We start from the raw sequence: 14,676 nt of genomic DNA, 5'->3' as shown, positions 1-14,676 counted from the left end.
CTGTGAATATTTTAATATGCAATTTGGTCTGAAATTTGGCTCTTCAGAACATTGCTCCAATTGCCAACCGATAGTATAGCATAGTAGTATGTTAATAAGAGTCTTAATGCTTTTATTTAGGGATGTAACACAAAGCTACTATATGTATTGAAATAAATACAAATAAAATCTATATTTGGATTTATACGAGAAGTCCATTTTCTATCTTCAGTAATTTTCTATTGCCATTAAATACTCCTCATATGTATAAATGTAGCTATCCACACAATAGGACAAGGACAGAGCCGCTATCAGAACTTAACCTCTGAAATGCACCGTGGATGTGTACAGGTATTTTTCAAATGTAACCACACTTTTATTAATTCAGGATTAAAGGATCATTTACTGGCGACACAGGGTTGCACAATAAAATGAAGTTGTAGTTAATTTATGCTACTCCAGAACAAAACAGAAGAAAACCAGTAGTGCATTCCTGTAGTGCCTTTTAAAATACATTGCATCAGAAGGAATGTAAACGGCAGGAACAAAAACAATGGTGAATTCTCTTGGCCGGCATCTTAACATAAAAAATTCGACATCAAGGAAACATTGTCCATCGACTTTTTCACTTTGTTTGAGCACCAAGCATCATTGACGTAAACACAGAGTCCGCCTCCACTCATGCCACCGCAGTCCTGCGCTCCGTCCTGCGGGAAAAGAAGTGGCTCCTTTTTAAAGGTAATGTTGAAAAGCATTTAATTAAAACATATAATTTAAGCAATTTAAGCAAAGTTTAGTAGTGGAGTTTGGGGTTATGCAAATAATTGTTTTGAATTTCTTGAATTTTTGAAAATTCCTATTGCTTTCAAAAATCGTTTATCGGGCTTCTTGATTACTAATACTCAATATTGGCTCTGATAAAACCATATCAGTCGAACCTTAGTTATTACATCCCCATGCACAGCGACGGCATGTGGAGAAATCCAAAGCATGTCAGGCCTGCTGTGCCTTGTTACGGTTGCCAAGCTACGATTGGACAATTCCCGTGTGGTGGCGGGCTTTAGTGAGCGGTGAATTGTGTCAATTAAACGACCCACGTTGAATATCACCGCAAGTATTTGGATACCGTTCAATGTATTCATATCCGTCTACATCCCAAGTCTCTGTGATGTGAGACCATATACTCTCACAGAAGCAACCGAAGTCTTGTCAAATGACCAGCCATCCGACAAGGTCAACCTGTTACGACTCGCACTGTTTTGTGATAAGAATAATAAAATGCCTTTCAAATTATGTGAAGAGGCCCAAATCTCTTGAAACCCGTGAGAAAGAAGGTCAGTGAGCAGATAGACAGAAGGATGAGTAATTTGATTTTTGAATTGAACCATTTATATGATCCTTGGGAGAGGAAAAATAGGTTAGGACATTTTTTGTTGTTTGTTTTAGCAATGAAAGATGACAGCATTGAGATTTATTCTTACCCAAATTAGCACTTTAGTACTGTTTATCATCAAAGGTGATTCTACTTTCATTTCAGTGTTAAAGTTCTTCTTCTCAAGTTACTCTGCATAACAATGATAACAATGATAAAAACCTGACCGTGAGTGTCAATTAAGTTCAAATTGAAATCCAAATTTAATAACGCAGGTTTTTTATCTTTTATAATAGAGGGCAAAGATGCAACAAAAAACATCAGAAATCACATAAAGGAGCTGTGTGTGTGCGTGTGCGTGTTAGTGTGTGTGTGTGTGCGTGTTAGTGTGTGTGTGTGTGTGCGTGTGTGTGTGTGGAGTGTGTATTTTGTGTGTGTGTGTGTGTGTGTGTGTGTGTGTGTGTGTGTGTGTGTGTGTGTGTGTGTGTGTGACATCATTACGTCAACAAGTGGAAATATCGCCAACTACACGATATGACCCATCCCTAGTATGCGTTGCTGGATGTTAGTGACCCACAGGAAATCTGAAGAAGTGTGAAACTTTACAAATAATGCCACCATGTAAAACATCAGTACTTGCTCCAATTCTTCATGAAAGTTTAAGTGACAAATGGTGTGCCATGGTATTATTGCCAAATGTTTTTTATGTTTCAGAAAACTGATCTTGCAATTTGACAAAGGATTAGATCATTTTGTGTCCTCTCTCTTATTGACTGTGCTGTCCTATTTGTTAATGAATGAAGGTGCAGTATTGTTTTGACAGACTTGAGGTGTAACATCTGTGTGTAAATTTACCACAAGCTAATCTCTCCTAGCTGTTACCACACTTCATATTTTAGACTCTCAGGGCATCCAACACTTGTCATGTTACTGTTAATCAGACGTGTATTTCTTTCCTGTAGTTGTATGTACATGACAGAACATATGGGACAAACTACTGCCCCTGTCACAACAGTCAACTGATAACACATGGACCTCTCCATACAGGACAAGACTTGAAACTACACAGGACAGCACATTGTACAGGCTAAACTGCCTGCACCTGGACTTTACATTGAGCCGCTTGAGAGTTATTGTCTGGTATAGCAAGATTACAGCCAAATCAGATAAAACAAAGCCTGTGCCACAAGCATTCTTGTTTGTGTTTGAGTGAGTGTGTATTTATGTGTGTGTGTATTTGTGCCTGCAGAGGACACAGCTGAGTTCCAGCGCAGGATGTGCATCAGACTAAACCGCTCAGTGCTCCTTTTCTGCTCCCCGCTGGGACTTTTCTGTACTTTTTAGTAACGACTTATGTTTGAGGCCGAGTGTCAGTGACAGCCCACCTCACACACGTCGGCGTCTACACAGCTGCATCGTAACACAGCCCAACCTTGCCTCCAGCTGACAGCATTGTAATAATGAAAAATAGATGCTAGGGGTTTGTGCATGCATGGCTGCTCGCCTGAGTGTGTGTGTGCATGTTTGCATGTACGAGTGTTACCTACTCAATTAGTTTGCCGGGAACCAGGGTGAGCTGGTAGCTGTGTTCACCCAGTGGCCACGTTTCTTCCATGTTAATGAGGAGGAGGGCTTCCATCCCTCCAAGGTCATACAAACCGTAGGAGTACTGTAGGGATTAACTACGCGCTGCATCCTTATTCCATATGCTCTATATAGGACTATTGGTACACACAGATTAGACTGACCTCTTCACATGTGTGGCTTTCTGTCTGTGGAAACATGCACGCATGTATATCATAATCAACGAGTATGCTCAAGGTGCGCCAATCTCTTTCATCCATAGCAGTGCTGTTTTTACATCTTAAATGTATGTATAACATGGAACAAACTCAGATTTTAACCCACTAAATAACATTGTTCAGCTATCTGTGCTGTTTGGATACAGCATGTCCTTGCACACTGTCAATAGCAGATGTGTTGCTGCGATCCGCTTTCCAATTAGTGTACTCTAAAAGGAATACTTCAACATTTTGGAACATGTGTTTATTTGCTTTCTTGTCCAGTTAGATGAGAAGATCAACACCACACATATGTCAGTGTGTTAACTATAAGGCTACAGTTAGCAGCCAGTTAGCTTAGCTTATTTTAGCACAGAGAATGAAAACAGAGAAAAACGGCTAGCCCGGCTCTGTACATAAGGTCACATACAACACAATTTATCTGATATGTTTAATTTGTGTGTAAAAATGTCAAATCCACACAACCCCCTGACAAACCACACATTGTCATGTTTAACTTCACATTGTTACAGGTATAAAGTGTAAATTAGGGAGCTTTCAAGGAGCTGGAAGGGTGGATTTGTTTTTAGCAGGCTAACTGTTTCCCGCTATTGTTAAGCTAAGCTAACTGTTGCTATTTGTAGCTTCATATTAACTGTAGATACATGACAGTAGCATTGATCCTCTCATTTAACTGTCTGAAATAAGTATTAAACAACAGGCTAAATGGCCATGCAGCAACAATCCTATGACATTGTTACTATGCAGCATTCAGTTGCCAATTCTGTGTTTGTGCAGAGAAATCCTGGCATGGCTCTGTCCGTTCCACAGTTGTGTCACTGCTCTATGGCTGCCTCTTTAAGCCCTCCAGAATGCTTCCAGGGAGAGATTGCCATGCTTGAGCTAATCTCAGAACCCAGAACCAAATCTTGCTCTGTGGCAAGCTACTGGTTGTCTGTCAGGATAGATTCTGCTCCCTCTACCTTAACATCCAAGCCAACCAAGCATGACCACCTCTCCTTCAATGGAAGACCCATATATGCCAACACTCTCCTCGTGTCAGTCTTTGTCATTCAGTCTATTCGAGAACTCTGTAATCCAAATTGATAGGAGGGATGAGGGATGCAACACAAGTCATAAATGGGGGCTCAAAACCCATTCCAGCGTTTGAATCTTTTTTCTACTAAGCTCTCTCAGTTTCTTGTGGGTATAGCTGAAGCAGAGGCTGCTCGACGAGGCAAAGCATCCAGTGGTGGTGCTGCTGTCAAAGCTGTATGACGTGCAGACCAGCTGCAAGCGAGTTGCATGTACATTCTCTCGACAGGTACGACAGACTGCATACAAGGATGTTTCCGGGATTAATTGCATTGCTCAAGGACACTTCGGCTGAACAAGCTCCATGTAGTTGCTAAAATCTCTGCGCTTTGCGGTTGAAAGGTGTTTTCCCTCGTCAGTGTGACAACCTGATTAGGAAGTACTGGATACATTTGTTCGGGAGCTGTTCTGCTTCGGTTTATCCTGTTAGGAGGAGGTGAGCAGGATAGATGGAAGGGAGGTAACCAGTGGACAGGCAGTTGCTCTCCCACAGATGGAGCCAGCTCCTAAACTTAAGAATCATGTTGCATGTAGATGGAACAAGAAATGTAGTCTATAAATGTTCCCAATGTGTTCATATAACTGATATAAAATAACCAACGGATCTTAAGTTTCTGGCTTTCAGGTGCATTCATTCATATATATTCTCCTGCAGTTAGCAGTCTGCAGGAGAGGGAGGACTGCATGTGGAGACATTATATGGGCAGCATTATTTCTCAACACTGGATAACAGAGTCTATTTCACAGAAGCAGATCTTAGGTAGTGAGTAACAGGCCCTGCAGAGGTGCAGATTATGTGAACTGAAGGCTTTGACGCATCCCTTCCCCCCCAAGTCTCTCCACATGCTCACATGATGCACACGCTGCCCACTGCCCTTCCATATCACAGCATTTTTTTTCTGTCCGTCCCACACGACTCGAGCATGGCTCACTTTTTCTTGCCTCCCTCCGTTCGCCCTATCATCAGTGTGAAATACCTCACCCCTGCAGACAGAGACAGATGGAGAGAGCAGCACCAGCCCCCTGCTCAGCTCCAATGATTTATGCCATGGTAGCACAGACCCACACACACACACACAGATACACACCACACACACACACCTATGCATTCATGCATACAGTATGCATGCGATCATACATCAGCGGATGAGATTGCATGCATAAATACGCAAGGAGTCGCTGGTGACACAGAGCTGAATGCATGACAGCACCTGTCTTGTGTTAATGTTAAATGCCAGAGCTCCAGGGCTTTTTGAAAGGACATGTGCATCTTTAAAGCAGTGGCAACAGAGTCTGACATCATTTGTCCCTTTCTATGACAGTTAAAGAGGAACAGGCTGCGGGCACATTCTTCCTCCTTATTCCACCTGACTGAGGTGTCAGACTTAAAAAAATCTTTTTTATACTCCGCTGCAACACTTTGCTACAATAACGGAATATCGGTTGTACTTTTTATTAAATGCCAACCAGGCAACCTGACTGAATTTTTAAGGTTTCGCAATGAGCATAAAGCACTGCTGCAGATAGAGACACCGAGGGAAAAAAAACCTGTCAGTCGAAATGTTAGTGTGTGCGCGAGGGTGTGTGTTTGTTTATGCTGCGTTGTTGTCTGGGGCTGTTATGGTGTTGCAACAAGGACATGCTTGGTGTACATGAGGCAACAATTTGCGAGTAAGGTCATTGTACACGCTGTCCTCCTAATCATCCCCTCCCTCTAACCACACAGACACACACAGCCACCTTTAAAAAAAAATTAATTATGTTGGGTGGAGGGGTGGGGAGGTGGAAGGGAGGATGGGGCACAGAGATGGGGAGGAGGATGGGCAGGAAAGGGGGCAGAGGATGGAAAGAAGCAGTCAGATGGCAGACGGGTAGAAAAGAGGAGAGGAGGGCTGATGGAGGAGTGAATGGAGGGATGAAGGTAGAAAGAAAGTGAAAATAAAGGGGGTAGAGCAGTGGTGGAGGGGAAATCGTTTATCCTGCAGCCCAGGTAAGGGTGACCTGTTTGTCTCTGTCGGCCTCTGTTACTCCCCTGAAGTCTCTATAATAGGCCCGTGAAGCAGGTAGACACGACAGCACAAAGCAGCGGCCCTCAGTAACAGAGGCTCACAGGGCGCTTAAGCTCCATTCCACCTCAGCAACCTCTGGGAATTCACAAACATTTCAGTTAATGAATTTAATAGCACCATTTGTTATTTCCAATGACTTGATTTTAACTAATGCGGCTTAAAGAAGGAAAAAAAATCACCCCACTGTAAGACACAAAACGCAATTTCTGTGTAGCACCTTGCATTTCTGAGTCAGTTTTGTTGTTTAGTAGAGTATTCTTTTAGGCCATGCTAGCATCATGGCTCTAGGGATGGCAATGTCGGCCTCTCTCAGTTGGTCGACCACTTTGGCCCAGACTGAAATATCCACTGCTACTGAGAGGATGAATTTTACCCGACTTTGGTTATCCCCTGACTTTTTCTTTTAGCACCGTCATGAGGTTGACATTCATGGTTTTGAGTAAAAAGTCTCAACAACTATTGGATGGATTGTTATACATTAAACTTAAACTTTGGTTTACAACCAAATACCTGCACAACTACCTGACATTCCCATCAGCCTTCAGCTGTACTTGCTGGTGCTAATTAGCACATTGTTAGTATACTAACATATTAAACTAGGTTGGTGAACATGGTAAACATTACACCTGCTTAACATTAGCATGTTAGCATTGTTATTGTTAGCATGTTAGGAAACCGACGATAGTAGCCGTACTCAAGTAGGCTACAGCTTCACAGCTGCTAGCATGACCGTTGAATCTTGTTAGCGTTGTTCCCCCATGAATGATGGGACTTCATGTCAAACTATTTCTAGCTAGTTCAATAGCAGAGAAATGTCTTCTTCTTTTTAAAAACATCTTTGTTCAAATCAAAAGAGCAGCAGCTTCTTTCTAGATGAACGATTTTGCAACAATCACACAGGGAGAGCCCATTGTAGAGGGAAAATGTCAGCACTCCATGACATATAGTATTCATGGGAGGATCTTTCCCTAAGGCACTAGCTATAGATGTAGCTGGAACTTCAGGTAGCCTAGTCTCGTTGATTTGTCTCTGCTCACTTCCTCCTCCTGTTTTTCATTTCACTCATCTTCCTGTTTGCATGATGCAGTAATCACAGCCGCCTGTTCGCTTGTTACAAAATCACCTCAGTGAAGATGCATTTCATTATTTTGATTTGGAAATAAAACAGAGTGCGGTAGCAAAGTTGGAAATGAGCGCAGATGAGAGGGAGAGAATGACAGAGGGTGAGAAGAATCAGAGACGAGAGGAAAGCTTGGCCTAGAGCTATGGAAAGTTGTAATAGATTATGCGAGCAGCCGGAGAATAAAAATCATGTGGGCGTTTATATGGAATTAAGACTTGGGTAGTCATTACCATATTGTCTATGACTTTTTTTTTGTCTATGATTTTTTTCAAATTACATCCCCAAAAAATACACATAGATACAGTTACACACATTTAAAACAGGGAGAGCACCTTGTCAAGAAGCTTTACTTTCACTCAAGATGTTTTTCATTTATTCTCAATTAATATTCAAATTCGTAAAGCCACTGATGCCAAACTCTTTACTAGACCTTATGTTATTAGCCTTTCATTTAGAAAAAAACAATAAGGGGAGGAATCATATAATTATATTATAGAATACACAATAAAAAAACAGTGTCGTAGAGGAATCCAGCTAGCCTTTTACTGTAAAGGGAAACAAAAAGTACATTTGTCTTCCAAAAAACAGGTCAAAGTGAACAGAGAGGTCCCCAACAAAAGAAATATAGTCTCTGTTAACAAGCCTGGGTGCTCAATGAGCAACACAAAGTAAAGACAAGGAGCCTACAAAAGTGCAAACTGCAGTCATAGGTTACTCTTAGTACTTATAAAGCTAAAAAGTGACGGGTGATCCACGAGAAGTGAAAGGATACTTCTGCTCCAATGTGCAACCTCGACTGGCCCCTCACTGTCATCCAGAACTGTCACTGAAGAGCCTGTTGACATGTGTACCACCTTAACGTCCGTCAGGAGCGACCTGTCACCCCGGCCTGCGAGTCAGACATAACTCTACACAGACGCTCGGAGAGAAAAGAGTACAGTCAGCCGGGTCACAACAATCTCATCAAAAAAGACCTTCACCATGTTAATCTGACTATTATGGAAGGAGTCTCTGGCTGTCTGTCCTTCAATTTTCTTAGACATATTTATTACGCCAAAGCTTCACAGGGGCAACATTTTGAAAATACTATACAGTTGGCATCTACAACTTAGTACTTCAATCATTTATGTTAAGAAAACGAAATTAAATAGTTATTTTTAATGTTTGGATTATCATTTAAGATATCTTTTTTTTTTTTTTACACAGGATTAAGGCACGGTGAAGATCTGAACACGAGCTGCTATATTCACAGAGCTTTCCCTCTCTGCTGAACATGTACTCTAGCATTACTGGGGGATAATGTGTCATGGAGGGTGTATTGGGGGACTCGATGAAGCGCAGTGTTGAGTGTGAAGTTGTTAAATTGAGCGGTTCTCAAGAAAGCTGAGCACTACCTGAGGCCAAGCAATCGGGCACTGCACTAGTAATGTAAGCTGAAGAAGTTAAGTGTTAAAAGTGCCTTAATGAGGACACTGGGTAACAGTTTGAACTCGACAGGAACCATCAATGATGTTCAATTTCTTGTAGAAGTTTTAAAATGTATCTATTTTACAAAAAAACAACTTTACTTAAGGTCCACTTACTGGCTTTATTCAGAGATTTCCAATGGTCTTCATCAGTGAATTGAATCAAATGCTCAAATGTATTTGCAATGTTTGCATCCGCAGAACCAGACTGCATCCGCTCACTGAACAAAATCTACAAAATAATGGTAGCACAGACAATGTGAATAATTCTGTGATAGTAGTGGTCCAACTTAAACCTTCTCTCTAGTGTCTGTTGTGAACTTACACAAGGTGACTTTTAATCCATATATGTCAAAACAATGTGCTCGGACGCTGCTTGCACCTATACGTATTCTTTTTCATAAAGCGAAAGTCTTTCAATATAAGATTTACAATATAGATTTACACAAAACACTAACAGATGGAGCGCTATATGTGCAACAAATGTAGCCGACCTTAAGCGACATTATCGTATTACAGTTTCTACAATGAAAACAATGATCCATCCCTGGAGAGTTGTAGGTTTACATGTTAAAGTAGTGAGAATCTAGCTGAGGCAGTTTGCTATGCTGCTAAACTCTGATCCCAGTAAAGACTCTTGAGTAGTTTCTCTTCAGTCTTCACTTATGTGCTGACATGGTATGTAAATTGTACAGTACATGAAAGTATTCCAGGAAGGTTTTCCCAACCCATGTGTGAGATGAAAGTGGCTGCCAATCAAATGAAGTACATTTTGTAACTTTGTTAATCCCCACTGTATATGCTGTCCCTTCAGAAGGTTGTATAACAATACGTTGCATTGTTCCTGCGGCATACGAAGCTCCCTTTGTTTCACAGTAACTCCGTCCTTAACGCTGAAGCATCTCTTGTTTTATAATAATCTGGTGAAGCTTCTTTACAATAATGTGGCACATTGTTCTTTCAGTTTATAAAGTGTTTCCTTCCATTTGTTTTATGTTGTTCTCTGGAGCTCGTAAGAAAATAAATGCTGTTGTCTGTATTGTACATCCTGGAGGGGAAATGTAATTCTACCTTTGTAGATCAATAAAAAAGCATTGTAATCTAATATATTCCACTCACTATCCTAATCCATCCTCTCCTATTAGCAAACATATGGCATGCTGGCTGCAATGACTGTTATGTAATTAATAGTCATGGTGGGGCAATTAAAATCGGGAGGCTTTATGGGCTTGCTGATTAAGATATTTAAAGCATGAAGTACCCAAGGCTCTTATTTTTGTGCAAGTTTCTGTGTATCTTCTTGTTTATACTCATTTTGTTTTTTGCTTCCTCTAGCAAATGTGTGTTTGTGTGAAAAATGAGCGCTGCCTTTGTGTTTGTGTGAGATTTGAGAGTACGTACAAGACGAGGAACAGTTTCAACACTTATCCTTGACTTTTCCTTTACCCGCATGCAATTAATTACTGCCCAGAATAGCAGCCCTGGGATCAGCTGCTAAGGAAATGAAAACACATCAGTGTAAATGCAAAAGCAGCCAACTCGGAGAGTGTTGTTGTGCAGCACGCTGAGACCCTGCACCGCCATCCATTTGCAATGACTATCATTATCGCGTGAAAGCAGTGGTCTCCAACTCTATTCCAGAGGGGATGTGTGTGTTCACAGTCCCACAGTAATCCATATTCACTCTCTTAATTGGTTCAATTAGTTCTCTCAGATACTGTATGAATTTTACACTCTGCCTGTCCCCAGATAAAGTCCAGTTAACGTATTACTGGGCAGAGGTTACAAATTGGGTTCCCAGTGGTGAGGCTTAATACACAGAGGATTTGAAGTCATTTATGTGCTTGAGTGGGCTAAAAACTGTATTGCTGACACTGTAATGATGGAACACAAGCATCTTGGCCTAACCGTGTAGTCTTATGCAAGACTTGCACTCCTGGGAATACACACACACACACACACACACACACACACGCCATATTTCACACAGATAACTACACAATGGGAGGTAAATGTCCTTACAATATTATCGCGTTTATAAACAATAAGTAGCCCTTTAATGCGCTTAACACTCTCTCTCTCTCTCTCTCTCTCTCTCTCTCTCTCTCTCTCTCTCTCTCTCTCTCTCTTCTTTCTCTCTCTCTCTCTCTCTCTCTCTCTCTCTTTCTCTCTCTCTCTCTCTCTCTCTCTCTCTCTCTCTCTCTCTCTCTCTCTCTTTCTTTCTCTCTCTCTCTCTCTCTCTCTCTCTCTCTCTCTCTCTCTCTCTCTCTCTCTTTCTTTCTCTCTCTCTCTCTCTCTCTTTAATTGAATTTAATTGAATTCAGAGAGGCTTTATTGGCATGACCATTAAAACACAGTATTGCCAAATCACATTGTACAAAGTTCTTTAAAAAAAAGAATATGAACAATATGAAAAAAATACATAATAATAATAATGTCATGTACATAAGTGTGTTTGTGTGTGTGTGTGTGTGTGTGTGTGTGTGTGTGTGTGTGTGTGTGTGTGTGTGCGTATGCGTGTGTGTATGTGTGTCGTCACTCACTGCTCCTCAGAGTGTGGCAGGTAAAGACATACTCTGCTGCTAGACTGCAGCTCTCCCAACAGGAGATCTCAAAATCAGGATGCTAATTTTTAAATGTGGGAAAATATTTAGTTCAGACTGGCTGGAGTTGTGTGCATTCTGTCAGAAAGTTCAGCTCTGTCTGCACTTTGTCTTCCTTGCACAGCTGGCAGAAGCATTGTTCTTAGGTGAGCCATGATTTGTTGTATCGGCCACTCTTGATGTCCAGTTTGAGCTCACTGAGTGCTCAAACTGTGCTCTGTCAGTGTACTTCTGTGTTTAGTGTCAGTCATTGTGCTCAGGTAATCTGCCACACTGTACTGTCTCGTTAGGGCCACATAGCACTGCATTTTGCTTTGTGCTTTCATCTGTGTGTTCCAGTTGGTGATATAGTTTTGTTTCTGGCGTATTATTATTTGGTTGGACTCTTTTCTTTGCTCAGCTCTATGCAGGGCTCTCTGGTGATAGGAGTAGGGGGTCACTGTTTTTTTAAAATTAAAGCCTCTTCCTCTTTTTTTTATATTTTGAGGTGTAATGGGAATTGGCCTAATTGAGCTCTGCAGGCATTGTGTTTGTTTTTTCTGTGCACCTGCAAGATGCTAATGCAGGACTCTAAATGTATCATTTTAAATGGATGTTTGTCTAAATGGGTTGAATTATGATGAGAGAGAGGACCCTACACCTCAGTACCAGAGAGACTGATTTGAGTCATTTGTGGCAGATTCAAATTGGAATTTTAACGTAATTTTGACTTTTTATTGCATAGAATACCCTCTGTGCTTTCTATCTCTGATTTATCATTTATTGCTGGTTAAAACATTGAGTGGAGTTTTTCTCTTCGTTCCTTCTCATTAATGTTGGAGTCTAGGGGTTTCTGAGTTTATTTTATTGCCAATTCTAGTTCATTTAATGTTATTATTTGGTTTTGATTCGTGGCTGGATCAGTTTATGGACTTATAGTCAGTTATTTGTGTGTGTATTGTGTGTTTTTTTATCCCGAGTGTACGTTTGTATTGTTTAAGTGTGTCACAGTAAAGAAGGCGCAACTCTGCATTTCCTGGATCTCTGTGCTTTAGATTGGATTATCTCTTAACTATTTTTCGAATGTCTTTACTTTCTTTATCAAACCAATTGTCATCTTTGGGATTCTTAGGTTTATTTTTGGATCTTTTTCAGCTGAGATAGTTTTGCAGTTTGCACGATGAAGTGATTGAACATATGTGGTGTCTAGAAAGGTATCTAATAGTGTTTGATTTCAGGGGGGATGATTGCTTCCTGGAAGTCTTCTGTGCTGTTTTTGTATTTGTATGATTTATTGGTATTAAACAGTTCACTGGGCTGTGGAGGTGTGCTGTTGTTTGCCACTGTAATTTTTATAGAATGACGGATAAATCTGAAGACCGTCCAGTCATTTTGTCGGATTAGACCACTGACTGAGGGCAATTTATTGCAACTTTAAGTCCTTCACAACGGGTGTCCTCTCCTCTCTGTGAGGAGCAGCGGCGCGGCTGCTGCAGGAGGAGCGCATGCTGCAGGAACATCAGCGCCAAGATCGGAAACTGGCTGATGGTATGTCGCTTTGGTTCAACGGCATATGCCGATACATGGAGTGGTATGCCGGCATATACCGTTTCAGGTGCCGCTTGAAAGTGGTATACCTGGTTAATGTTCTGCTACGTTTATATGGGCTAATGTGTGATCGCATTCTACTATTAAACATGCCAACATAATACAAGTATTGCTTAGTTAGTTGGCTCTAAATGTCTGTTATTGATTAGTCAGACTGGGTACGGTGTTCGACGAGAGAGACGTAACATTATACTGTCCTTTACTATTTATAAGACAGAAATTGTTCATTTATGAGCAATATGCATCAGGGAGACGTTACTGGTGTGACATTCTGAGAGTGGCATACCCCTTTCAAGTGGAAACGGTGTATGCCAGTGGAACACGGGTGGCATAACACTCTTGGCATGTGCCGCATAACTACAAACCATTAGTCACTTTTCGATCTCAGCGTCACTTGGATTTCCTCGTGGTGAAGCACGTTTTTTAAGAATCTGTAAATAAAATCCCACGTTCAGCTAGTCTTTCCAACTTCGGATCACTTCCCTGGAAGAAATGTTTCCTGACTTCAGAACTTTGGCTCAAGTGGCGCTGCTAATTTAGTCTCCAGTGTGGCAGCAGGCGCACCGCGGGTTAGCCTCCAGAACAAAATTAATACGTTCATAACTCGTCTACTCGAGGCAAAGACACAAGAACTACATCTGCACAATTGCATTGTTCATATTTGCCCGTTTAGGCACAATGGCTGCAGTGTTTTTAGATGCCTCTGCTTTCACTGTGGGGGAAAAATATTGTATCTGCTTCGTGTGAAAAGTGACCGCACTAGTCGATCTTTATTCTCCATGTCCCTTATAATGCTCATAATAATTATAATCTAAAAGCTTGTTCTGTATATTAATTATTTAAACATTTAAATAAATGAATGCAAATTATATAAATTACAAATTTGACATTAAATTAACATTAATTTATTTACATTTTTAAATAATTAATATACAGAACTTTTAGATTGTGCATTATAGGGACATGGAGAAGTTATATATTTAAAAAACAAAAAATATATATATTACACTTCATACCGTGGGAACTCCAGGAAATCCAACACATTAGGCATTAAGACATTAAATAACCAAGAACAACACAACAAAGGCCAATAAGTTATTATAACACCTATCCTATAATGTTATATGATATGGCCCACAAAGGCACGGCATTGCAGACTATCTTAGGCTATAAATGCAGTGGCATTGGTCCATGCTCTGCACTTGACCCTATAACCCCCCCCCCCCCCCAAAAAAAAAGTTGTAAAATCCTAATTGTGCAGTGTTCTGGCATTTAATAAGCCTTCAAACTCATTGAGGTATGACACATGCACACACCAACACAGCCCCTTGGACCAGCAGCTCTTTTGCTTGCTCGTTAATTAAATTACCCACAATGGTCAGAAACCATTGCCTGGGGTTGCAAGCCATTCACACTGGCGGAGGAGTGTGAAATAACAACAGGTGCTAGTGAGTCGTTAAAATCCCCGCTTCAGCCTGAAGGGGCAGTGCTGAGTTTGAGCTTTCATAGTCCCACAGCATGATTTAAAGCAGCTCCGAAATGCTCCCCTGTCAACTGTTGGTCCACTGTTGGATTGGTACACAAGTGCACACACACACACA

This window comes from Cottoperca gobio, chromosome 16, assembly GCF_900634415.1.
Source record: "Cottoperca gobio chromosome 16, fCotGob3.1, whole genome shotgun sequence".
In the NCBI taxonomy this organism is placed as follows: Eukaryota; Metazoa; Chordata; class Actinopteri; order Perciformes; family Bovichtidae; genus Cottoperca; species Cottoperca gobio.
Note: the sequence above shows the minus strand (reverse complement) of the source record.